We start from the raw sequence: 25,908 nt of genomic DNA on the forward strand, positions 1-25,908 counted from the left end.
AAACCCGATTGAATGACGACAGCCTGATTAAAATAAATTTATACGGAATGACGTCGATGTATCAACGAATCTGTTATAACAACGACGGCATGACGACAATGGTATGCCGTGCGACGAGTGAAGGCGAGTGCGCGGGACATACGGAGAAGACAAAGTGGCGCGTTATGGTGCGCGACGGCGTGGCACGGGAGGAGAGAGCGCGTGCGGGGATTCGATTTAGGAAGGCTCGGCAGAAGGAGCTTGGACTGGTCAGAACTTGGTGGGACGTGTCCCAACAGGGGTCGGAACGACTACCAGTCCGCCTTGGCATCTTCGTGTTCAAGGAACACAGCCGTGCCTGCCCACACACGAGCGGCTAACGGTCCGTTCGGGCAGCTGTCCGGGAATCATCTGGACCAAGAAAAAGCTCCGGCGGCTGACGGTCTGCCCTGTTGGACGTGCCTGCTATCAAGCCTGAGTCCCACCACCGCAACCAGACAGCGCTGCAGCTCGTGTGGCTGCCAGCAGTACTGACGACCCTGCACGTGGACCAGAGCCAGCGGAACTCGCCGCCAACGGGCAAGACATGTTCCACGAGCCCGAGTGGTGAGCTTCTTCGGTAGCCCAGGCGCCAGGGCGCGAGAGCTTCGTCTAACGTCACAGTCGCCGTTAGTCGGCATACCGTGGTGAGCTCACCGTGCTACGACGCGTGGGTGAGTCGCCGGATGAGCGGGAACGGACACTTCATATCAGCGAACTGTGCCGCGAGGCCACGGACGATTAGGTGCCCACCGCGATGCCAGTTATAGATTTGTTCAGTTGTTCGTCGTGGCCTTGTGTTAAGTATTTGTTTTGCAAATGCCATGCGCGTCCGGATATAAAATGGATAAAGGCAATGTCTGTTCGCCACGTCTTCCTCCCTGTGTGTTGAGCCCCTGTGTCTATGAACCAGTATCGCATGGCGACTACTGCGTGAATATGATAGCTTGACAACGACGGTATTCCAAGGCTTAATTGTTGAAGTTAGAGAGATGAATATGGATCTTCAGCGACAACATCACAATAACGGTTTGCAAATAACTGTATGACGACGACTGTGTGGCGAAGACTATACGACGTCGACATATAGACAAATATAGTATGACAACCATGAAGACAGTGGGATGTCGACTGCATAAAGAGAGCCAGATGGCTATGCTGAAGTAACGAAGATGGCCCAAGCACGATGGAATGGCGATGATCATCAGACAACCAATGCATTATAGCGACGGTCGGACGACGACGCAATGACGACAATCGTTTTACAACAGCATCATAAGCATGTTTCTGTGATGACAGCATGATTACGATATAATGAAGCGGAAGGATTGAGGTTGATGGAACTGCGAAGGCGGCATGACAACGACGACATGACGGCTATAGGATTGCTTTACTGAAGTGACGATGGCAAAAAAGCCAGTTTGACAACAGCGGCTTGACGACGATGGTGAGATGACGACGGTTTGGTTACAATGGCGTGACCACGGTGGCATGAGGAAGACGCTTGACGAAGCGGGAGTGACGACGGGAGAGCGACCACAACGCCAGTACCACCACGACCTGTTAGCGACCTGTGGCTGAAGTTGTTAGACACCATGGGCCACTGGGCCGGCGCTGGTGTGACGGCCACGGCATAACGAAAGCCAGATAACCAAGATGGACTGACGACGAAAGAATGACCACGATTACAAGAGAACGAGGGGATGCCTTTTGTACGTGACAACCCGTGAAAATCTCCGTCCATAAAAGCACCGTGCACGCGCTATTCACCGCTGAAAGAGATCCGAGCCAGATGGAGTCCGCTCAAAGCTTAGTGGCATTGCTTGACCAATGTAAGGGCTAAGCTGAGTGGAAAATGAAAGCTAGCTGTTTCAAGTTGAACTGTAACCTTTGACAGAATAATGATATTAGTATCCTCCATAACATTTGCACAGACGTTCAGGTTATAGCCTGAGACCCCTGACGTAAAGATGGATCTGTAGGGGGAAATTCGTGACTTCAAACACGCGAAATCACTTGATTCCAGGTCAACAAGCGAACCAAATTGGCTGGGGCATATGACACTTAGGACGCACTGCATTAAGATTACCACGAGATATTAAAATGACCGAGCGCATGCAAATACCAGCCATCAAATTTTGCACAAATGGCGTTTCACCTCACACGTAGCAAAACATTGCTAGCGGCCTTAGAGTTCAGCCATGAGCAGTGACTGCAACCCCACTGCCCCTAAATTTTCTTAGGGACGTATGGCAATAAACTATGGTTTACTGCTGCGGCAGCTCTCCCGCCGTCACTAACACTACTTGCAGTAAATTCAGTTATATTACGGTGCAAGTCATAGACGGCTCATGGATCGGAAAATTTACCGTCCGGCGTTATGGCATCAAAATTCAAACACATGCGCCGGTATTAACGCGCCATCGTTAAGTGCTTCGTGTCGCTGTAGATCCGGTGTCGGCTTTGGCCTCTGCCACGCAAACCCGGCGCATAGAGGACAGGCGTAGCTGACCTAAATTAATTTCTCAAAAAAAACATATAAAAAAATTCTTACATTACACTTACACACAGCTGTTAGGATTGGGGGCTCAATTCCATCGCTCGTAACCCGTTGTCAAGATTGGAGTCCGGCATGAATTAGAAGGTAGCTGCCCATGCCGTCGTCCAACATATTCACGCTGAGGACGTCCATGAAGGGAAGGACTGCTTCTCATCGAGAACGAGGAATATGGGTTTATTTACAGTATCTACATGCAGTTCATCAGTCTAGCATGACTTCGAGAGAAAAGTGCATCAGTCTAACATGACTGCTTGAGAAAGTGCACTGAGCAGCCCCACAACAGCGGTTTATAAACGCACGGTCCTCCCCCGATACCCAGGTGAGGGGAACGGTCATCCAGTCATCGTAAACAAGTCGCCTCTCTGAGGGACAGCTTACCCACACACACTCACACACACACTTCCTTGCGTGAGGTTCACGGTCCGGAGACGACGTCAGACGGACTTCGCAGATCTCAGGGCTTGTGTAAGGAAAGGTGCCTTTTATTCCCCGAGCTGACCCCTGCAGCGCGGCCGGGTGCCCATTGTCTTGCGTCTTGGACGGCGCGTGGGAAGTAGCCTCGAACTACGTTTCCACGAGCACTCCCCCGCTCGCGGCAGACCAGGGCGGCGGTGCCGGCTCAGTAACAACAGTTGGTCCGCCGAACGCATTCAGTCACAACGGCGACGAGGTTAGAGCGTAACGGTGGCGTTCAAAGAAAGGTTACCGCCGCTGTCGCTACTGGCTGTCAAAACTTGCACCTCAGCTGGGCCGTTCTTAACACAACCTACAGTTATGATAGTGCGAGATGTTAATTTGAATATACGAGAATATAAGTCGAATATAAAAGAAAACATAATTCTCTTAGTTGAAAACTCAAGAGAAACGTATTTTTTCCTTGCTTACGGTAGTATGAGTTATTGCGCTCCACTGAAATGCTGCCGGGATCGGCCCACCATTGTTTTTATAGGGCCGCGTGTCCCAGAATATCCGGTGACGATGTCGGCGCGGCCTGGTTACGCTATCGCGTTACATTCTTAAATGCAAAGCTTAAGCCCTCCGAGTGTTTTTCTTTATAATTAAAAAGTATCTCGATTACCCCTGTTCGCGTTGAACAGACACCTTTCTGAATAATCAGTGTGGCCCGAAATGCGCGGGCGTGTGGTTTTCGCGGTATTGTTTTTTTCCTATCAGTGTAGATGTGTGTTATGACGTTTTCAGGAGTATAAGTGCGCCTGCGAGAACTGGAAATAAACCTATTGTGCAAAGTTGGCACCGTGTATTTGCCTTTCCGCGTACCCGTCATTCTCGGGCGCTAAAAGAAAGTAGAAGGTACCACATTGCAACATGGAGCCGCACGTTCCGGCACTACGCTCTCAGCCGAACGGCACAATCATCTGACGTTCTATCCTTTATCGTCTTCTTTCTCTAGACCGAATGTCAGAGGCCAGTCAGTTTGTCGCTTTCAAAATGCGCCACTTGAACCGCTACATTCGCCACCCGCTCTACCCTAGAGTCTGGTTTTCGGGGCGAAGAGAAGTCAACGTCGAAACCACAAGGGATGTAGAGTTTGAGTTGGTTAGCATGGACGCGGAAAACGCGGTTTCATTTTTTGGTGCCAACTTCGTGAATAGGCGCCAGACGGAAAGTAGCGGGAACTAGAGCCTTTACTACACGAAATGAGCCTGCGAACCTGGGCAAGAGCTCCTGGTAACGTTGCGGTACACGCTGGACGCGTCGACCCAGTACTAGGCCTCCTGGCTGTAACGATGGGAAAGGGGTTCGCTGGGAACATGAACGAAGTTTTGCCTGTTGGTGCCCTATGGCCAGCCGAGCTCTGAAGCAAGTCTTTCAAAAAAATCTCAGTACCCTTCCACTCTGTGAAGAAGGATGACCAGCGAAGCCGTGTATTTGGGCCCCTTAATGGCGAACTGCCTGTCCGCCACGGGTCAGCCCGGCATTGCACTATCTTCGGCATCGGTCCGCGTATGGGGAGTGCCTAACGCCTGCTTCACTGCCACCGCGGGTGGGCCCAGCATTGCACATCTGCGGGATCGGCCTATGTATGGGGAGTGCATAGCGCCTGCTTCACCTCCGCTGCGGGTCGGCCCGGCAATGCACTATCTCCAGGATGGGCCCCCCTATGGGTAGTTTTTTGCTTAGAACTACACCAAAATTTCTTTGAAAGGTAAATGTATACGAGCTTCGCTGTAAAAAGTACGTAGGCGCTGGTTCCAGGAGGACCGCGGTGAAAACACTGCGGCGGTGGCGTATCTGTCCCAGTCGTTATAAGTTGCGCGCATGTATGACGAAAATATGTACTATATGGTGTGGTTTGCATGCTTCGCCAATCCCTTTGTTTGCTAATGCTTAGGGGTGGCTGCGGCATGAGGGATTTCATGCTTATTTATTCGATTTTCAATGGGCGCGACATCAAAGCCGTGCCACAGTCGGTGATGAGCAAGCGCAGCATACCGTGGCCAAAAACGGCGCATTTGTTAAGGAGAGTTAAGACCTACTGTGCCAAAGATTCAGCGATGGGTTTTACTTCGGTCCACTTTGTGAGATAGTCCTTGGCCACGATTAGGAACTTGTAGCCGCGCGAAGGGCGTGGATATGGTCCCAAGTGATAAAGTCCCACGATGTCAAAGGAAGTTTCAGGAGAAGGCATCGGTTGCATTTCGACCGGGGAAATGTTTGTTATGGTTTTTCGTGCTTGACAGACCGTGCACGATGAAACGTAGTGGGAGACATCAGTCTGCACGCCTTGCTACCAAAATATTCCCTTGATGCGTGCTAGCGTCTTGTGGATGTGAGCTGTTAAGAGGAACAGAAAGCGAAGCCTTAAGTGGTTGGGAGGGAAGCCACTTCCTCCCTGAGGTGTTCTCCCTATTGCTGGAAACGTTTTCCGCAAGATAGCTTTTTCTTTTTGTTGACTATGCATATTCTTGATGTGTTTCCGGGGTATTTATATGTATCGTCATTAAAGGGCTACACGAACTGCGTTCCGTGCTCGGGCTGCCAACCCACAGACTGGATTTCTACGAGGAGATGTGGACTGCTGTCCTTGCTGACAAAGTCACCTAGAGCACTCCGTCTCCTCCAGGTGGCGCTCCGTCACAACTGCTCTCGCCACTCGAACCGTCGTGTCATTCTGCGCTTTGAGGTCCCATATCGCTTGTGTCCACCCGCCCTGATCGTCAGCAAGCGCAAGCAGCATCACCAAGCAGCATCAAACTTCTAGTCGGTTCGTGAGCTTCCTACTCTTCTCAAAAGCTGCTGCGCAATGACTCTTTGAATGAATCCAATTTGCCAGTTAAGTGCAAGAGCTTTCAGTAACTCTACGGCCCCCCGCTCTCATTCCTTGGCCGCTCCCGTAAGCTCTACGCCTTTCCTCAGGAAGGCGTAGAGAATGCGCTGGCCTTACAGACGTTGGACCTCGACGCTTCACGAGCTGAAACTGGACGAGAGCGAGCAAAAACCATCGGCATCAATAAACACCCATCTAGACATTATGGCGCTAGTATCGGAGAGATTGCACCTTTTTAAGATTGTGATTTCAAATATCGGCTTCCTTTTTAATGGTTTATTTGACATACGCTGAGGAATAAATGTATTATGGGGTTTTTTCGTGATCTGCGATTCCCGCAATTCTGACGAATAAATCAGTAAAGACCTTAAACTTTTGTGAGTACAACTTTCGTGGCTCCGTAGCGTAGCATCAATTTACTATACCGAGGAATGTACATGAACCACCGCGACGACGCCGATTGCGACGTCGACGACAGGGGCAGAATTCACCAGGAATGTCCCGGTAACTGCTATCGCAATAACAGTTGGTCAGTGTTGCATCTACGAGAAAATGAGTTAGCAAATGGCGACAACTCCTCTTTTTATTTTTATCTGAACGAGAAAATGAGATAAAGAATTCATCAGTCGCTGCTTTGGTTTTCTTTGCAATTACAGTAAAAAAAAACCATCTCCACCACGTAGCGACCCCGCTAAGCCTAAAGGTAATCAGGCTGCAGCCGAGGCAACGCTGGCGAACGCGCGCTCGTTGGCGCGGCTTCGACGACGACTATCGTCTTGGTGGCTGTCTCCGGTGCAGCGGGGGCCTCTACATCGAATCAAGGCTTTCCACGAGGGCCATGCGCCGATGAAGGTATGAATTTGTCCGACGCTTATGCTAACCACATTCCGACCACTCCCGAGAGAGGTGCTGACTTCCACAATGGCGGCGCTTATTCATCAGTGCCGCATTACACTGCGGAGGGAATGGGATGGAATAAGGGCTTGTCTCTACGTGAGAAGAAACGGCAGGCAAGGGAGTGCAAAACACGCCGGGGGGACGCATCCAGCCGCGCTTAACCGACGAACTGAGGAAACAACGACGCCGACCGTGCAGGAGGCGTCTACCACTGCTGCAGCAAGATTATCTGAAAGTGGTTATCAGCACGCATCAAGGCTTACTTACCCCTTAAGCATATCAGCAGCTATGGGTTAGCCCAGACCGTTGTGGCAAGCCAAAGCAAAATATGAATCGGAAATTTTATCTTGCGTTCCAAGAATCGAACCTCGCCTTTGTATTGCCACTGGAGAAAGAGGACGTGCGGAGAATGCAGAACGTCAAAACGCTTAAGATTAATAGACAACTCCATCGCGCAATGCGTACGTAATTTTATTCACAAATACTGTAGGCCCGATTCGGGCCCGAGCAGGAGTGGTCACGTCAACGGCAATAAACAACACCAGAACCTTTTCATGACCGGAGAAGGTGTTGTACGAGGCATAGAATACACAGAGCTTTGGTAAGGTACCCAAGGAGTGGAGGTAGTGGAAGAGCGAACGCTCGGCGACGCCGAAACTGCAGTGATTACTTTGGAAACATCATACCAGAATGCGTCTGCTACTTTTGTGGAGAACGCCTGGTATCCGTAGGGTAATGCAACTCAGTTTTGCAAAACGTGCAGCGGCGTTGACCATCAAACGGACGTGTGCCCATCCGGACTTGTCTCTTTGCCGTGTGTGCGGTGTACAGGACCAATAGGAAGGATATGAGCGTAGCCCAAATTGCGCCGCCTGTGGGTAGGATCATGCCACAGGCCACGACTGAAACATGCCACGACTGAAACATGTGCTACTACTAAATAAGACTATGCAAGCCAATCAAACAGCACTGTGGTTTGCCACCGAGGATCAGGACTCTGAACTAGAGGCTAACCCGGAACTCCGCCTCGAACAACAAAGCAGCTGTTCGAGTTCGAGGCCAAGGGAGCTGACCTGGTCCGGTCAACCTGGGGTACAACCACGACCGAGGTAATAGGAGCGACCGGGAAACCAACAGCAGCGACATCCCATCTAGATTGAAGACAGTAGCAAGGCCCCAAAGGGCCCGCTGGCACCGAGCCAATCACAACATAATCGGGTGAGCTGGGCACAAGTCGCATCTCACACTGCCAAACCAAGCTCTCCCAAAAAACACCGACACCCATTACAAAGAGTCGTGAAGATACCTGAACAGTAGATAAGATCCATGCCATCAAGAGCAGTTTGGCGGAACTGAAAGCTGAGCTTGATGCATTTCGTAGATCGGTTGGTCACAACGAAACAAATGTATGCACAGAGGCTGACACAAAGAGACAGGTGATTACACAGGCTGAAACCAGCTTGCTTACGGCCACGCTCAACCCTGTAGACCAAAATGCAGTGTACGTTAAAGGTAATGTCAATGAGTCAACGAAAAAACTTCTTGGTCAGATCGGCATAACTCACTAAGATGTTTTGAAATATGGTAATCCTGTATCGATACATTGCTTCCGATGGAATTTCCAGGCATTTAAGGCGGCACGGTTGGCCTCCTCCGAAATGTCCTTTAGAGCCTTGGCGTAAGCATCTTACTTTGTCAACTGTTGCCATACAATGTCCTCTCCTGGTAGTTTTCAAGTGCGGGAACAAAAATAAGTATGGGAGAGCCACGTCAGGACAGTAGTGTGGCGTCTTTGAATTGGCTGGAAGCGAGTGACGAGGAAGATGGTGTGGGCTGGCATATTGTCGCGGAGATCTTTCCAGTCGCCCCCGATGTGAGGCCGGGCGCGATGAACTACTCTTTTGGGTCTTTTGAGCAATTCCACATAGAGTTTGCATTTACTGTTCCACAGGGTGGTACAAATTCTTGGTTAACGAGCCCGCTGATGTCAAGGAACAAAAGGGCATGTTCCTGGCCTTTGGCTTGCTCATTCTGGCCTTCTTCGGTGAAAGGATGCCGAGCTGTGCCATTAGGCAATTTTCCTTTTTCTGTCGTTGATGGTCGCCCAGTGCGGGCTTCCTTGCTGATCCCTTCGGGAGCTTCTCAAAAGGCCTTGTACCACCTGTAGATTTGATGTTCCGAGAAACAATTATCGCCAAATGCCGTCTTTATCATAAGAAAAGTTCATACTGCGAACTTGCCGAGTTTCACCCAGAACTTGATGTCAAATCCTTTGTTCCAAGACCACTGCATTATGTCTTGCGTGGGAAATGAAAATAAGTCTCGCGCAAGAGCCCGTATTTACTGTCCAGATGGTCGCGGACGATCGAGCGACTACGCATGCATAAGCTAACTTACCGCTCCACCAATTCCAACCAGTTTTTGCGCGCTGTGACGTATAGTTGCTTCACAATATAATCACTTACATCACTTTTACGGACAAACCCTGTATACACAGGCTATTCGCTGAGCTTCACATGCTCCAGCTACATGTCCACCATTCGCCACAAAGACGCGTAAGCCTGAAAAAGAGAATCGAACGAGCGTGTATCTCCGGGTACACCTGTGACATAACAATAACCTCTTCTTTACTTGGCAAACAAAGAACCACACCAAATGGACTCTCGCATGCAAGATGCGCAGGAAGAACCTTTCCAAGAACAAGCTAACCATCGAAAGTGCAAAATAATGATTTCTAGTAGCGTTTTTTGAGTTAGCTGTGGAAATATTATGGAGCAATGTATATTTGCGGAACAATCACAGTTCTTTTTGGATCCCTTCTTTACTGCTCTACCAAGTGCCAAAACCGACTCGTGTTGTTATTTGGGATGTTGTGTAATGATGCGTGGTCACCAGTGCCATAAAACCGCGTAGAGCGCAGGACGCTGCGGTTCTAGACGTACTGAGCCCACCGCGGAAGGTTAGAAAGAACACCCCATTAGCATAGCAGAAAAGTGGCTACGTAAGGCAACTGTAGAAGAGTCATTCAAAACACACGGAATTATTCTTCACTGCAAGCGGCGTTTTACCGACATCCTTTTTAAATAAAAAGTTGTTGATCCATAAATAGTTTCACAAACAATTTTCGCTTTCCCTCCCTGTTTGGCTGTTGCCTTGGCTTTCTCGCTTAGTAGATCGCTTAATTTCTCATCTCCTTGCGACTCTTGTTTCCAGTTCCGAATTTTGCACGAAAAGTGCTGTACAATAAGGGAAAAACCAGGCGAGGTAACGGGTGACAGTCATATTGCTTATGAGTTTAAGGGTTCTTGCAGAGTCATGATCGACGCTGTTTCGCAATATTTTATTTTCCACCTTATCTAACACATACCGCGGATATATGGTTCCGAGGATCTGCCAGCGTTGTGTCGAGCTTTCACTCGAGGAAATAATGAGTCAAAAGGAAAGGTTAAATGCAACAGGCGTTTTCTCCGGCCACAACTGGTTCCATGAGCATACAGACCAGTGGACTATGAACCGAATCCCCTTCCTGGCGCTGGATCAGTCTAAACAAAAAAGGTTGAACTAACGAAGGAACAGGGATGCGCGTGATCGTTGAATAGATGGTAACACAAAAGTTGTGTTGGGCATTATAAATAAAATAAAATATTATAATTAAAACAATCAACTACGCCCTGCCTGCTGCAATAGATGGTGACAACTGAATTCATTTTGTGTTAATCGCGCGGGCACCGAATCGATCAGAAAACTGGCCCCCACATCCAAGGAGATCCCAAGCAAAGTGTTTCACCTCCGCTGCGGGTCGGCCTGAAGATATTCCAATACCCGGCACAACCGCGGCGGAGGTGAAGCTGGCGTTATGCGCTCCCATACGTGGGTCCCTCCCGAAGATAGTGCAATGCCAGGCCGACCCGCGGTGAAAGCGGAGTAGGCATTAAGAACTCCCCATGCGTAGGCCGATCCCGACGATAATGCAATACCGGGCCCAGTCGCGGTGGAGGTGAAGCAGGCGTTAAGCGCTCCCTATACGTGGGCCCATACCGAAGGTAGTGCAGTGCCGGACCGAGCCGCGGTGAAGGTGAAGAAAGCATTAAGAACTCCATATACGGAGCCCGATACCGAAGATATTGCCATACTGGGCCCACCCGCGGCAGAGGTGAAGCAGGCGTTAAGCGCTCTCGATACGTGGGTCCCTCGCGACGGTAGTACCATGCCGGGCCGACCCGCGGTGGAGGGGCAGCATGCATTAAGAACTCCCCATACGTAGGCCGATCCCGATGATATTGCAATACCGGGCCCACCCACGGCAGATGTGAAGCCGGCGTTAAGCACTCCCCATATGTGGGTCCCTGATAAAACTTGGTCCCATGCGATGCAAGGAATTGCCGAACAGACTGCTCCACCTCAGCATTGTCTTGAAATAACGTCCCGAGAATGCGGCTCTCAATGAAGGTGAACAGGTGCCCATTCATACCCGATAAGCGCACGCACTCCCATTGGCGAATACGTTGTCAAGACACGACTGTCTGCCATCGTGATTTGTAATCGAACAACCTCAAGCACGCCGGTCATCTGCTACTCTCTCTTCTTCCGCGCTCTACGCATGCATCATTCCTCCTTCACGGACGCTCCTTCGGCAGCAACGCCAGTCTATATTTCTGGCGAATGGATGTTTCACTTGGTGCACCATCTTCTCTTTTGAAAAAAAAATGACGCAACTTACTTTCGGAACGTCCCGCGTACATACACTTAGCTGTATTCACCACACACGATACACTGACCAATTCCCGTTGTGCGGGAACATGTCAATGTTACCTCACCACGTGTATTTACCCATACCGACCGACACATATAAACTCCACACAACTAAAAACACAAGATATTTACAGGCAGTGGCAGACGCGGCTTTCGGATGAGGATCAGGGTCTAGCCCTCCTGGACCAAGCTGTATCAGCGAGCCGCTTTCCCTCGCAGCATGAAATTTTTGTTCCATGCTATGAAGTTTCTCTCTCTCCCTCCTTCTCCCACTCCCTCTGCTCTTTTTCGCGCGATAGGAGACGGCGCGCGACCCTCGCCCCCGACTTCCCTTCACGCGCGCGCGACACCGAGCCATCATCGTCAGGTCACCATCGCACGTTTTGACTCGCCCCCACAGGATAAGGCACGTAGCCACGATGTTATCGCACTGAAACTTTATGAGAAACATCACGGCGATGCCGACGGCGGTGACAACAGTAGAAATGCGTCTGGAATGTCCACACAACTGTTATCGTAAAAATAAGGTCTTGCGCATTATATGCTTTCGCAAAATTTACTGTCAACGCTGCACGGCAAAAGAGTTATTTTTGTCCACCTTATATTCTAACAAATACCACGCAGCAGAAGCTACCGGCACATATTTGATATCACGTGAATAAAATTTATAGCAGATTGCCATTCGATAATGCGTGGAATAAGGCGCAAGAGTTTGTTTGGGTCCCTTTTTCTGCAGATGAACCAGAATCGTGTGCGAAGGTTTGGTGCCCTGCAGTAACGTCCACACTGCACAACCCTTGGCTATGCAACGCTGTTCCTGATCCTGAATTGACGCAACAAGAGACGCAAAAGAAGGAAATCACCCAGAAAGACCGTGAGTAATCCAAAGGAAGTGAGTTCATTCACTGCAATATTGTTTTATATCGTGTCGCAGCAGTAGCATTACAACGTACATAAAAGAAGAGAAAGACGCAGTTTAATTTGTTGCGAAGCATTCATGAGACTACGTCCTAAATCTATAAGTACGATACGTATGAGGCGACGTACTTGCGTGCTCCGGAATAGTTTGAAAAGGAAAGGCAATTTCCCTTTCTCCATGGTTTGCTGTGTATTGGTCGCTGATCTTATAGATTCCTACAAAAGCTAATAGCAGGAACTCCAGCCCCACTACAAAAGCTGCAAGTATGGTGCTTCAGCCAACGTGGCAATAATCGGCAATACATGGATTTGCCTGAACTTCGTCCGGTTGTCCTGAAAATGCTTTTTTAATTTGTGAATTGACCGTTAAACCATATATTGCTATTTAAATGCACCAACGCTCAATGAAAACTCATAGTGGCAGAAAATGATCTTGCTATGTTTGGAGCATACATATAAACCATAATAACTAATCATGGGAAGAAAGTTTGAAGCAAAAGCGCGTGAAATAGACAAACTGATGTTCTCACCAGCATTCCTATTTTAGTGAATGATCTGCGCACCAGCGTTCCTCTAGTAATTTTTGTAAGGAAATCTGTGCGGTCGACTGTCTCGCCGAGAGAAGATTCTCCATAAAGTTAGGACAACCCAAGGCACGGTGTGAAGTGGTTAAATAAATGCTATAAAAAGCGGCGCTCAAAAAGCAGAAATGACGGCAAAGGGGGAGAGATACATATTAAATACAAAGGGTATCATAAAGTTGTAACAGTAAGTATATCGGTGGAGTAGCAACTTGTCACATATACGATGCTTTTTCTACAGTACAGTGCTCAGTGAATGTAATTCTATATTCGGAGCGCGTGGTCACCGGCGCTTTTCTTCTGCCTCCGCAGGAAGATGGTGACGCGAATCTCATTAATTGCGGTATGTAATGAAAACCAATCCCTTTGTGACGCAATGAACACAGTGTGACTGCATTTGGTACTCCCGCGAACACACACCGCTCTTCAGTGGCGCAAACAGCACTGGCCGCCTTGCAGTCCAACGGTCGCGTTTTATTCACTCAGCAGTATATATGCTTTCTATCGGGGAAGCATGAATGAACTCTACCGCTTCCAGAGAGATTACTAGCCATAATATATTTGAATTCTATACTGCCCAAAAGAAGAGTAACTACAGTGGTGCTGCTTTTACTCTATCGCAGCTGGCTGAGGCGCCTTGACCCTGCTTGTAAAAGAAAGTATTAACTAACAGCTGGTTTTAGAAATTAGAACAGCAGGAATACTTATGATCGTAGTTATGCCTACGCACGTGTCAGTGCTTAATACAGGCTTCCCAGTGCATTCAGCGTTTGTAGAAAGCCTACAAGCCCACCCATAGCTACATAAAATATGCACGTATATGAGACTGCCCTTCAGGCTTTTGACATACATAACCTAGACATACATAAACTGGGAGCCTACAAGCAGCAGTGCTACATATGTATTCATAAGTACAATTCTTTAATGTTGAACATTTCGGCACTTGGAATTTTAGAGACGCGCTTTCAGTGACTTTTACAAGCAGAAGCGAAACTGCATCAGGCTCGCTAATCTTGGAAGAAACATTCCATGTGCTGAAAAAAGAAAAAAGCGCATAATAATTAGCCAAATCAGCTGAATTTGAATCTAATAGAAGCAAGTCTACATAATGGCATACTTGCACATTTTATTTTGCTGTGGCAAAGTTATGGTAACGCAGAGATAATGAAAAACGAATGCCCCATACAAGCTCACCACAAAAGAGCCAAGCACAAATCAAGACGCGGACAATAAGCAATTATTTTCAATCTGCTGGTGCCCTCACCCTAAAATGGCGGTTTGGTGCCTGTAGTGCCTTTTAAAAAAAGGTGATAGTAGTTACTACATAGCGCCACACCATTTGCCACCTTAGTATAACGGCAGTTGGCAACGATAGAGTTAGTAAGATAACTGACTAAACAAGGCAGTCGCTGTTGCAAATGGTTCTGAGATAGCAATTCGAAACGCAGTTAGCACCACCAGTTACAACAGTTATCTTTGCTACGCATTAGAGAGTTTTAGAATGGCGTTTGTCGCCTTACGTACGTTAAACGTAATCACCTTTCCTGGACGTTACGGTGCACGTTCTTTCAAGACTTTTAGTTCACCGTACGGGAAGGCAAACGTAAGCAAGACGTTATAAAACAGAACAACGTCTGGTGCCTCGTGCCAAACGTATCCAAGCCAAGACAATTCATTAGGAACCATCCTGTTGTTGCTATGACGACGCGTGTCGTTAGGCGTACGGGCGCAGGAATCGCTGAGCGATGTCGGAAATTGGATGCGCTATGCTTTCATAACTAACGCTTCTGGTTAGTTCTAAAAAAGCGAAAGCTCATTTCAATAATTGCTGGCGATCAACGCGATTCAGAGCACAACCATCATGAGAATTCATGATGAAGCAGGAGCCATGGGAGGCGCCCTATGTTCGGAAACGATATTTCTTAGTGTACGTAAACATTCAAGCGTTAAGCACGTCAAATAACGTACGCTATCGTAGCGCACGTAAATTGAAGAAACACAATAAAGTTAACAGCATGCGCAGTGATGACAACGCTATTTATTTACGTACGTATAGTGTTTACGTTGACCCGCCGTGTTTGCTCAGTGGCTATGGCGTTAGGCTGCTGAGCACGAGGTCGCTGGATCGAATCCCGGCCACGGCGGCCGCATTTCGATGGGGGCGAAATGCGAAAACACCCGTGTACTTAGATTTAGGTGCACGTTAAAGAACCCCAGGTGGTCCAAATTGCCGGAGTCCTCCACTACAGCGTGCCTCATAATCAGAAAGTGGTTTTGGCACGTAAAGCCCCATAATTAAAGAAAGAAGCGTTTACGCTTGTTTGCAAACGCTAAACTAAAGCTGGCTTTCGTCACGTAGTAGTGACAGTGAAGATTGCAGCGAAACTAGGAAGTAAGACACTGCTGTTTTATTGGGCAAACCAGTGCCCTCAAAAATAGGCTATGCTCAAAGAACGGCGATAGTGGCAAACACAGTCGGCGATCGACGAAAATCTGATCTCTCGTTCAAGTGCGTCGGCTTTTATACATGAGTCATCGAACGTTCCAGAGTAATCGCTGGTACCGCGTGTCTTCCAGAGATTTCTACACAATTCGCGTCGCATATGCCATCAGATTACACAAGCTTCGGTGATAACAGGCAGCGCATAGAACACAGTAAAAAAAAGTCCAAAGTTCATCTATGCAAAGTCGAAAAAGTCGGTTAGTGCTGGTATATGGCTTAAGTCGCCCAACATGGACTATTTCAAGTCGTGAGGGGCGCCGCTGTGATAGCTAAATGCCGCCTGGCACGACCTCATAGTCGAGCGCGCCAATGCGTAGGATGATCTTGTACTGCCCAACAAAGCGCCGTAATAGTTCCTCACTAAGTCCTCGTTGGCTTATCGGGGTCCAAACCCAAACACTGCCGCCAGCCTCGTATTCCACGTATTGTCATCGAAGATTGTAGTGCCGGCTCTCGGTCCTCTGAAGATTATTTATGCGCAGGCGCGCGAGCTATCGGGCTTCATCGGCGTGCCGGAGATAGCCGGCGACATCGACGTTCTCTTCGTCGGTGGCGTGCGGCTGCATGGTGTCGAGAGTCGCCGTCAGGTTCCTTCCGTAAATCACCTGGAACGGCACCATTTGAGTTGTTTTTTGCAGTGCTGTGTTATAAGCGAAGGTTACGTACGGCAGGACCCCATCCCACGTCTTGTGCTCGACGTCGACGTATATTGCTAGCATGTTAGCGAGGGTCTGGTTCAGGATCTTGACCATTCGTCTGCGAGTGGTAGGCAGTTGTCCTCCTGTGCCTTGTCTGGTTGTACTGCAGAATCCATTGGGTGAGCTCTGCTCTAAAGGCCGTTCCTCTGTTGGTGCTGAGGACTTCTGGGGCGCCATTTCGCAGCCGGATTTTCTCGACCAAGGATTTCGCCACTTAGGCTGTGCTACCTTTCGGCAGAGCTTTCGTTTCAATATAGCGGGTTAGGTGGTCCGTCGCCACGATGATACACTTATTTCTGGATGTTGACTTTGGAAAGGCTGCCAACAAGTCCATCCATATCTGCTGAAACGGTCGGCAAGGGGGCTCGATGGACTGTAGTGATCCGGCTGGCTTCGTCGGTTGTTTTGAGTCGCTGACAGTCTCGGCATGTGGTCAGGCGCAGCCACTAATACATTTCCTGTATCCTCGATAATGTCTGGGAGAATCCGAGGTGTCCCGCGTTCGGATCGTCATGCAGGGCGTGCATTTTTGGACACAGTGCTCAGGGAACAACAAGGAGGTAGTTTGCGTGGACTGCTAAGAAGTTCTTTACGAGTAGGTTGAAGGGAGAACGAAGACAATGCTCGCATAAATGCGCTATGGACAACGTTGATGTTCCCTTCCAAATACTCGGTGAGACTTTTTAGCTCCGTGTCTGCTCGTCGCTGTTCAGCCACCTATTAAGCGCTTATTATTCTAAGGTAGGCCTCGTCATCCTCGTCGTCTTGCGGCGGCGGGTCAGTGGGGCTGCGTGATAGGCAATCGGCGTCATCAAATTTGCGTCCTGATTCTAGTTTCGAGTGGCGTCATACTCTTGGACATTCGAGGCTTCACCTCGCGAGGCGTCCTGAAGGGTCCTTTAAGTTCGCTAGCCAACACAATGCTTGATGGTCGCTGACGACTTTGAATGGCCTGCCAAATAGGTAAGGGCGGAATTTTTTGGTAGTCCAACTGTTGGCAAGGCATTCTATTTCGGTCGTAGAATAATTGGCTTTCGCTTTCGACAGCGACGCGCTAGCGGAAGCTGTGACCCTTTCAAGTCCATCTTTCCTTTGGACTAGGATGGCACCGAGATCTAGGCTATTTGCATCGGTGTGTATTTCGGTGTCGGCGTCTTCATCGAAGTGTCCGAGCACTGATATTGACTACAGGCGCTGCCTAATCTTCTGGAAGGCTTCGGCATGGGGTGCTTGCCACTTGAAATCGACGTCTGATTTTGTAAGAAAGGTCATTGGCTCGCAGATGCACGAAATGTTCTTTACGAGGAGCCCATAAAAGGCAAAGAAATCTGCGCACTCCCTTCTTGTCGGTGGGCTGTGGGAAATCAGCGATCGGAGATGTCTTCTGTGGATCAGGCAGTAGCCCAGATTTGCTGATGAGGTGGCCAAGAACAGCAGCTCGCGACGCGGCATTTTTCTGGCTTCAAAGTGAGCCCTAATGACTTGATGGTCTCTAGTACTGTCCCAAGCTACCAATGGTGATCGTCGAAATTCCCGGCGAAGACGACGACGCCATGTAAGTAGACGAGACGTGTATTTTACTTCAACCCTGCTAACACCGTGTCCATCAGGCAGTGGAACCTTCCAGGCGCTGATTATAACCCGAATGGCATAACGTCGAACTCATCGAGGCCACCCAGCGTAATGACGACAGTGTGTTCCTCGATCCCTCTCGTCAACTTCTTTTTACAAGTAGCCAGTCTTGAGATATATCGATGAAAAGTATTTAGCGTTGCAAGCCTGCTCCAATGCATTTGTGGAATCTATTCGTAGAAGGGGGTAAACGTCCTTCTTCGTGATCTTGTTTAGTCGGCGATAATCGACGCAGAAACGTAGGTTTTGCTTCTTTTCTTCATCAAGACTACGGGAGATGCCGATGCGTTTCTCGACGGCTGGATGATGTCGTCGCCCAGCATTTCATCGATTTTTCGATTTACAGCTTCACATTCTCGCGTTGAAACTCGGTAAGGGCTCTGGCGGAGTGGTCTAGCACACTCTTCGGTTATGTGATGCTTTGCAACAGATGTTTATCGAATCCTCGATGACGTCGATAAGCAGACTTTGTGTCGTCAGAGTAGGCTTACGCGCTGTTGCTGCTTACTCAGGGGAAGACTAGGATTTATGACGAAGTCTAGTTCAGGAACCATTGTCGTTGAGGTAGATGCGGCAGCATTGGAGAGGACCGATGCTTTGCTACCTTGCACAATTTCCTCGATGCAGGCGATCGTCGTGCCCTCGTTCATGTGTTTGCACTCTTGGCTGAAATTTGTCAGAACCACTTTCGCCTTCTCTCTGTGCAATTGAGAAATCCCTCTTGCGATGCAAATATTACGGTCTAGCAGTAGACGTTGGTCGCCCTTGAGGACGTCTTCTACATTTGTGGGTGTGTTGGTGCCGACGAAAATCGCTATGCTGGAGCGAGGCCGGATGCTGACTTTTGCTTCGAGCACGCTGAAGGCATGGCGACTACGGGCGTTCTCCAGCGGTATCGTGTGTTCTTCGGATGGTGTTATCGACTTCGACTTCAAGTCAATGATGTCGCGTTGTCGGTTCAGGAAGTTCATGCTGACAATCGCCTCTCGTGAACACTGTTGCAGGATAACAAAGGGGACAGGGTAGGTTCTGTCATGAACCGTAATTCTTGCGTGCAGATGTCAGTCGGCGTTATCAGGTGTCCTCCAGCTCTCAGAATTTCAGGGCTTTCTTATGCAGGTTTAACTTTACTGGACGGCGAAGGGCCCACTCATGACGGAGTACTAGGCTCCTGTGTCCACTAAGGCGGAGAGTGCATGGCCATCGATAAGCATGTTGATGTCGGTGGTTTTCTGTCTTGCGTGGCAGTTAGGTCTCGGCGTCGGATCACGGTTGCGTTGTGCTGACGTGTGGCTGGAATGTCACGTCGCCAGGTCATTTTTTTTGTTGGCGTAATTTCTGTGTCTAGTCTTTCTTGGGATGGCGGCGTGTCATTGCTACGTCGTCGAGCTAAGCCTTGAAGCGTCGCCGTTGTAAGCGGAGGATTTTCGCCATTTCGACGTACAGGAACCGCACCTCAATCGGTTGCTTCCTTTAGTTTTCTGTATATGGGCTGACTAACCGGCGCGGGCTGGGCCAGTGTATGGTCGGCGCTGCGGCGACAGGCTGCGGCCAGATGACAGTGAACCGGACGGTTGCCTATGACTCCACTGAGTGGCGGCGAAGTAGTCAGCGAAATCGCGATGGCGTTCATCTTGGTTGCGGGAGCGAAGCGTTGTTAGTGAAGCCTCGTAGTCCCGTGTCGCGGTATGGGCATCGGTGGTAGACAAGGCCGGCTTCCCTGCAATGATAGCAGAGCGGGCGGTGGCCGGAGGGTGCCAAATGTCCGTCTTCCTCGGGTAGCTGCGCTGGGCGACGGGTGGGCGTGCTGGCAGCGGCGACGGTGGGCGACGAAATTGCGGCGCGACTGGGCTCCGGCACGGTCGCGGAAGGGGACCTTGATGGCGGGCCATGGCGGCGTAGATCATTGGTTCCGGCTGGGCTTGCGGAAATGCCAGAACTTCTGGTACTTCTAGGGGCCACTTAAGCTCTTGTTTAACTATTTCAGCGATCGAGGCCACCTGGGGCTACCACCTGGGGCACAGCTTCTGCAGCTCTTCCCGTACGACTGCTGTTATCCTCTCGCGCAGGACTTCGACGCCTAGCCCTTGAGCTTGGGCACAGGTGGTTGTCCACGCAGGGTGGTTGTATTGCCTGCTACATATTTCAAGTGTCTTCTCGATCTTTGTGGTCGTTAAACAAATTGAGTGACAGTCTTGGGCGAGTTGCATATCAATACGGCGAATAGTTGTTCTTTCGCACCCCGCATCAAGAACCGAATATTGTTTCAGATATGTAGTGGTAGGCGTGGCGGACGAGGCGTACCATTTGCTACAGAAAATTGCGATGCACTCGTTCGGCAGCTGCATGCGGGTTTCCAGTATAGCTTGGCCTGGCTCATTGCGCACGACGCTGGTGAAGGTCTTCAGAAAGCCGTGGCGGAACAGGTCCCATGTCGTCGTCGTCGTCATCATCATCATCATCATCAACCTGGCTATTCCCACTGCAGGGGAAAAGGCCTCTCCCATATTTCTCCAACTACCCCGGTCACGTGCGGATTGTGGCCATTTTCCCCTTCAAACATCCTAATCTCATCCGCCCACAAACTTTCTGCCGCCCCCTGCTACCCTTCCCTTCCCTTGGGATCCACTCCATAACAATTAATTACCATCGGCTAGCTTCCCTCCTCATTACATGCCCTGCCCATGCCCATTTCTTTTTCTTGATTTCCACTTACAGTTCACTAACTTAGGCTCACGTTTGTAGCGTCGAAACAATTCTATTCAACATTCTTTAGCAGCGTGACGTTCAGTGACCGGCCCTACTGTGTGTGGTCTGTACTCTGTTCGACATTATTTTTTAGATTTGTCCTGTTGCTGGGAAGAAGAAGAAGATGGCAAACCGAGCAGACTTGCTCTACATGTGGTCCCGATTCAGTTTGCGATTCCTGCGAATCGCCCCCTCGTTACGCTTGACTGTCTGCAGCATTCGACTCAGCTCAAGAAGCGCTATTCAGACAGACCACGCGCACCGACGCGAGTTTATTCTTCACGCAAGTACTGATCCTGAAACTTGCAAGGTGACGGCCGTGTCCAGCTAAGCCTACTCGCGATCGCCGAGCCCTGCTGCCTGAGGCTCCGCGCCTCGCGCCTCGTGCCTCGAGATCCACGTGCACGCTGGGCCGCCCGACAACGGCTTTTTTATTGTTTTTCTCTCTCTTCAAACGTAGCGGCAACCTAGCATTATGGAAGTTGACCGAACTAACTCCATAACAAGAATAACAAATAATGAAGCAGAGATGAACGACACGGAGCCGAGGTTCGACAGCAACAGCGGAAAAACACTGTGCAAGACCGGACCGTGGGTGATGCTGCTAGCGCGTCAACAGAAGAAGAAAGAATCCATCGCAACGTCGAATACGCAGGAGTTCTCATGCGAACACAGCACGGGGCAGAACACGAATGATGGAAAACGACAACAAGCTCCTCAAAAGCCATGGGGCCGCAACAACGCAAGCAAGACACGGCCTCGCTTGCCAACGACCCCACCGCTACCAGAAAACCATTACAAGATTGCTTACACACCTAAAGCCGGCGCGAAAGCGTCAAACTGGAAAGACGGAGTGATAGCAAGAGGATTAGCCCAAGCATGCGGAGCCACACCCCAGGAGCTCTACGCCAAGGTGATCATACTGACGCAGTGGCAACAAAACTTAATTCTGGCAAGTACCGAAGAGGAGGATTGCGCAATTAAACTAGCAGAAATAACAAGCATCACTATAGGAGACGCAACGTACGAAGTCACGCCGTACTTCAAGCCAATTCCGGGCACTGTACGTGGCGTTGTTCACGGAATAGGGGAAGGCACCACCGACGAGCAGCTAGTAGATCTACCAGCACCGACCAACAAGTGCAAAATCCTGTACGCTAGAATGCTGGGAAGATCGACGTCGGCAGTGATCACTTTCGAGGGCCCGCACGTTCCGTTCTACGTTAAAGTTGGATGTCCGCTCACCCGCTGCAGACCCTACCTAAAGTCAGTGCAGTACTGCAGATCTTGCGGGGAGATAGGACACAGACAAGACGTCTGCCCTAATCCAAACGATGAACTATGTGACAACTGCGGAGAACACAACGTTGATCCAAATAACCACCAATGTGAACCGAAATGTAAGCTCTGCGGAATGCCCCATGAAACGGCGAATAGAGACTGTCGAAGGAAGCTGAAACCGGCCCCGCCACCGTTGAGAGTCAGGGAGCAGTCAAGATGGAGACAGAGACGCTTCTCGTACCAAGCCAGCGTAGTATCTATCAACGATAACGAGAACATGATGACCATGTCACCATCGCCACAGTCACCGAATGAGGCCGAGCAGACAAAAAGATCCAGATCCAAGTCGGGATCGCGATCGAGGGAAAGACAACCGAGCGTCCCCCGGACAACGGAAACGGGCGTAGAACACAACACCTAGCGCAAGGTAACCTGGGCCAACGTCGTCAGAGGGCACAATCATACGTCGAAGGAAAATAATGGCGTTCAAACCACAAGACACTCGAGGTACGAAGACACGATAATGATTTTCCGAAGACAGAACGATGAATTGAAGTAAGAGCTAGAACAGCAAAAGCAGAAGACACAAGAGAAGGAAGCCAGCACTGAAAAACAGCTCGAATACCTGATGCGAGAAATAGAACAACTACGGAGAGAACAGACCCAGCAATCGCAAACACCCCTACCGCGGCCTTCATCACCACCATCACCAACACGACCAGAGCCATCAACACTGTCGAACCAAGCGGTGATAACCCAGAACGACCTCAAGACACTTGAAGACCGCATCAACGCCAACGTGACCGTCATGATGGAAACCACACTGTCCACAGTAACGCAGGTTAGGCAAAACATGGTAACATAGATGATACAGACTGGCTTCCAATCTCTCAAGAAGGAAATAGAGAACCAGATTCAGGCTCTACAGACCAAAATGACACAATCCGGAGAAAGTTTTAGTCAACGCATTCACATGCTACAAGAAAGATAATGCTAGCAAGAAACCTAAGTACCCTGCGAGAGAAGCCAAGATAATGCAGACCCTAATCGAACAAGATGGCGAGGCAAACTAAAGAGGGAGATGAATACAAGCAACACCCACGGCTCAAAATTTGGCAATGGAACTGTCATTCTATCCGAAGTAAGAGAAGCAACCTTGTGCGATTCTGCAAGCAGTTTGACCCAGATATTATAGTCTTACACGAAACCGAAGCAGAAGGCTTCAAGGTCAGTGCTTACCTCACTCACGTCACTGACGGTAAAACGAGGACAGCAATCCTGACCAAGAAAGCCATCAACGCTCAACGTCACGACATGCAACACCGCATCGCACACACCCTCGTCGAAATCGTACCCGAGAAAAAACAGCAGCAAAGCCTCTTTGTGTTAAACGTGTACAGCCCACCAAAGGACCACATTAAGGAGCTAGACAAGCTAATGAGAGAGGTGAAGAAGCTGAGCAAGGGTAACGGGCTGATAGTCGTTAGAGATTTTAATGCTACCCATGTGGCCTGGGGTTATGCGGCCTCAAAGAAAAAAGGAGAACACGTGCACAACGTAGCCGAACAACACCTCCTCACGCTACTCAACGACCTGCAGATACCCACGCGCATCGGCAACAGTGTATCTAGGAACACCAGCCCCGACCTCACATTCGTACGCGGACTCAAACAGTATGAGTGGAGCTGCTTGGACGAGAATCTTGGTAGCGACCATTATATAGTGCAAATGATCATTCCGCAACACAAAGCAACGATGAAGAACGGAAAGGCCAAGATCACGGACTGGCAGGCCTTTCGCAAAGATGAGAGCGCCATTAATGCGACGATAGACGACATAAAAATATGGATCGGAGGAGTCGTGGAAAGAGCCGAGAAGCATACGAGGACAATCCAGCTGTCGCAAATCACCCCCGTGGTCGACCCGCACTTACTCCACCTGTGGGAGGCGCGGAGGGGTCTCGCCAAACGCTGGCAGCGTAGCAAGTGCAACCGGAAACTCAAAATTCGAATCTCTAAGCTGATCAAGGAAACGCAAGAGTACTCTGAACAACTTGAAAGAAAGAACTGGCGCGAGACATGTAACAAGCTTCAAGGTACCTTAAGCAGCAAGCGCACTTGGGCGGTGCTCAAGACTCTCCTATCAAAGAAGGAGAACAAGAACGCCGCAAAACAGAAAGTGAAGCGACTCATACACAACCACCCGGGGAAAGAGGAAGACATTATCAAAGAAGTGAAGGAGAAGTTCCTCGGTACGGAGCGGAACATAACTGTAGATTCGCACTTCGACGAGTATCGAGGTAACCCAAATATAGAACTGGATCGGCCCTTCAGAGAAGCAGAAATCGAGAGGGCCTTAAGCAAGCTCACCCGCAACACGGCGCCGGGGTACGACAGAATAAACAACAAGACACTCCGGAACCTTGACGGACCCTCTGTAGACGCGCTCTTAAAATACATCAGCGAGTGCTGGCAACACGGTAAAGTACCACCGGAATGGAAACATGCCGAAGTAACCATAATACCTAAACCCAACAAGCCCATCAGCGTGCAGAACTTTCGTCCTTTATCCCTAACCTCGTGTGCTGGAAAACTCTACGAGCACATGGTGCACAACCGCATGATCGACTATCTCGAAGACAACGAATACGTCCCAAACACTATGTTCGGATTTAGAGCTCACCTGTCCGCGCAAGACGTGTTGCTGCAAATCAAGGAAAAAGTCATCGACAAGCTGGACACGCACAGCAAAAGAGCCATCCTCGCACTTGATGTGAAAGGGGCTCTCGACAACGTGTCACAAGAAGCCATACTGCAGCACCTCAACGTATATAACTGCGGCGAAAAAGTATATAATTACATCAAAGCTTTTCTGAATGAACGGACAGCCACAGTGGGGATAGGCAACTTACGCTCTGAGAAATTCGACATACCGCGAAAGGGAACGCCACAAGGCTCCGTTATTTCGCCGATGCTATTCAATCTGGCGATAAGCTCTCTACCCAAGCAACTGAAGTAAATAGAAGGGATTGGTCACGCAATATATGCTGACGACCTCGCCATCTGGACTACGGTAGGGTCGACAGGTAAACAGCAAGACCCTCTGCAAGAAGTGGTTGACACTGCGGAGAAGCACCTGGAAGCATGTGGACTGACGTGCGCACCTGAAAATTCGGAGCTCTAGGTGCTAAGAAAGCGCACAAGAGGCCGACAACCGCAGCAGATACCAGACCCGGTAGTAAAGGTGGGAGGCATCATGATTCCGCAGGTTACGACGCTCCGCGTCCTCGGACTCTTGATGCAAAAGAACGGGGCTGGGGGAGCAGACTTGGAAAAAATTCAGAGAACAGTGCAACAAATAACCCACCTTATCAAAAGAGTGACGAGCAAAAGCCACGGACTCAAGGAAGAAGACTGCACGAAAATGATACAAGCGCTGCTCACGAGCATCGTCACGTACGGGACCCTATACGTTGACAAGAAGAACAGTCAACGAGACAAAGCAAACGCCCTCATCAGAAAATCATACAAAATCGCCTTGGGCCTGTCCCCCTCCACGTCCACAGCGAAATTACTCAATATGGGAGTCTACAACACGTGGGAAGAGCTCGTGCAAGCACACAACGTCAACCAACTGGAGAGACTGAAGCTGACAAAGACGGCAAGAGCCCTGCTGCAAGATCTGGGCTGCCAAGTCGAGGATGAAAGGCACCTATCTCAGCGTATCCCACACGAGATAAGAGACAAGCTACACATAAGTACCATTCCCAAAAACATGCATCCCGAGTACGACAAGGAAAGGAGACAGGCGAGAATACAGGCGCTCGAGCGCATACTCGAACGCACCAACACAAAAGAAGAAAACGTTAGATATACGGATGCAGCTGCGTACAGTACCAACGACCGATTCGCACTCAGCGTGGTCGACGAGAAGGGCGAACAACTTATAGCCACATCCATACGTGCCGAGGACGCGAGCACAGCGGAAGAGGTGGGCATAGCCCTGGCCATCGCAACGTGCAAGAAGGCCAT

The 25,908-nt window shown here is 49.6% G+C and overlaps 1 long non-coding RNA gene across 2 annotated transcripts in view; it reads left to right on the forward strand.

Moving 5' to 3' along the window:
* Nucleotides 1–12,384, forward strand: part of LOC142574216 (uncharacterized) — a 92,130-nt gene extending 79,746 nt beyond the window's left edge. For both annotated transcript variants that reach the window (XR_012826458.1, XR_012826457.1), the window contains exon 4: nucleotides 12,253–12,384. This is a non-coding gene — a long non-coding RNA (uncharacterized LOC142574216). The remainder of the gene's footprint in view (nucleotides 1–12,252) is intronic.
* Nucleotides 12,385–25,908: the final 13,524 nt, after the last annotated feature.

Source organism: Dermacentor variabilis, chromosome 3 (assembly GCF_050947875.1).
Source record: "Dermacentor variabilis isolate Ectoservices chromosome 3, ASM5094787v1, whole genome shotgun sequence".
Lineage (NCBI taxonomy): Eukaryota > Metazoa > Arthropoda > Arachnida > Ixodida > Ixodidae > Dermacentor > Dermacentor variabilis.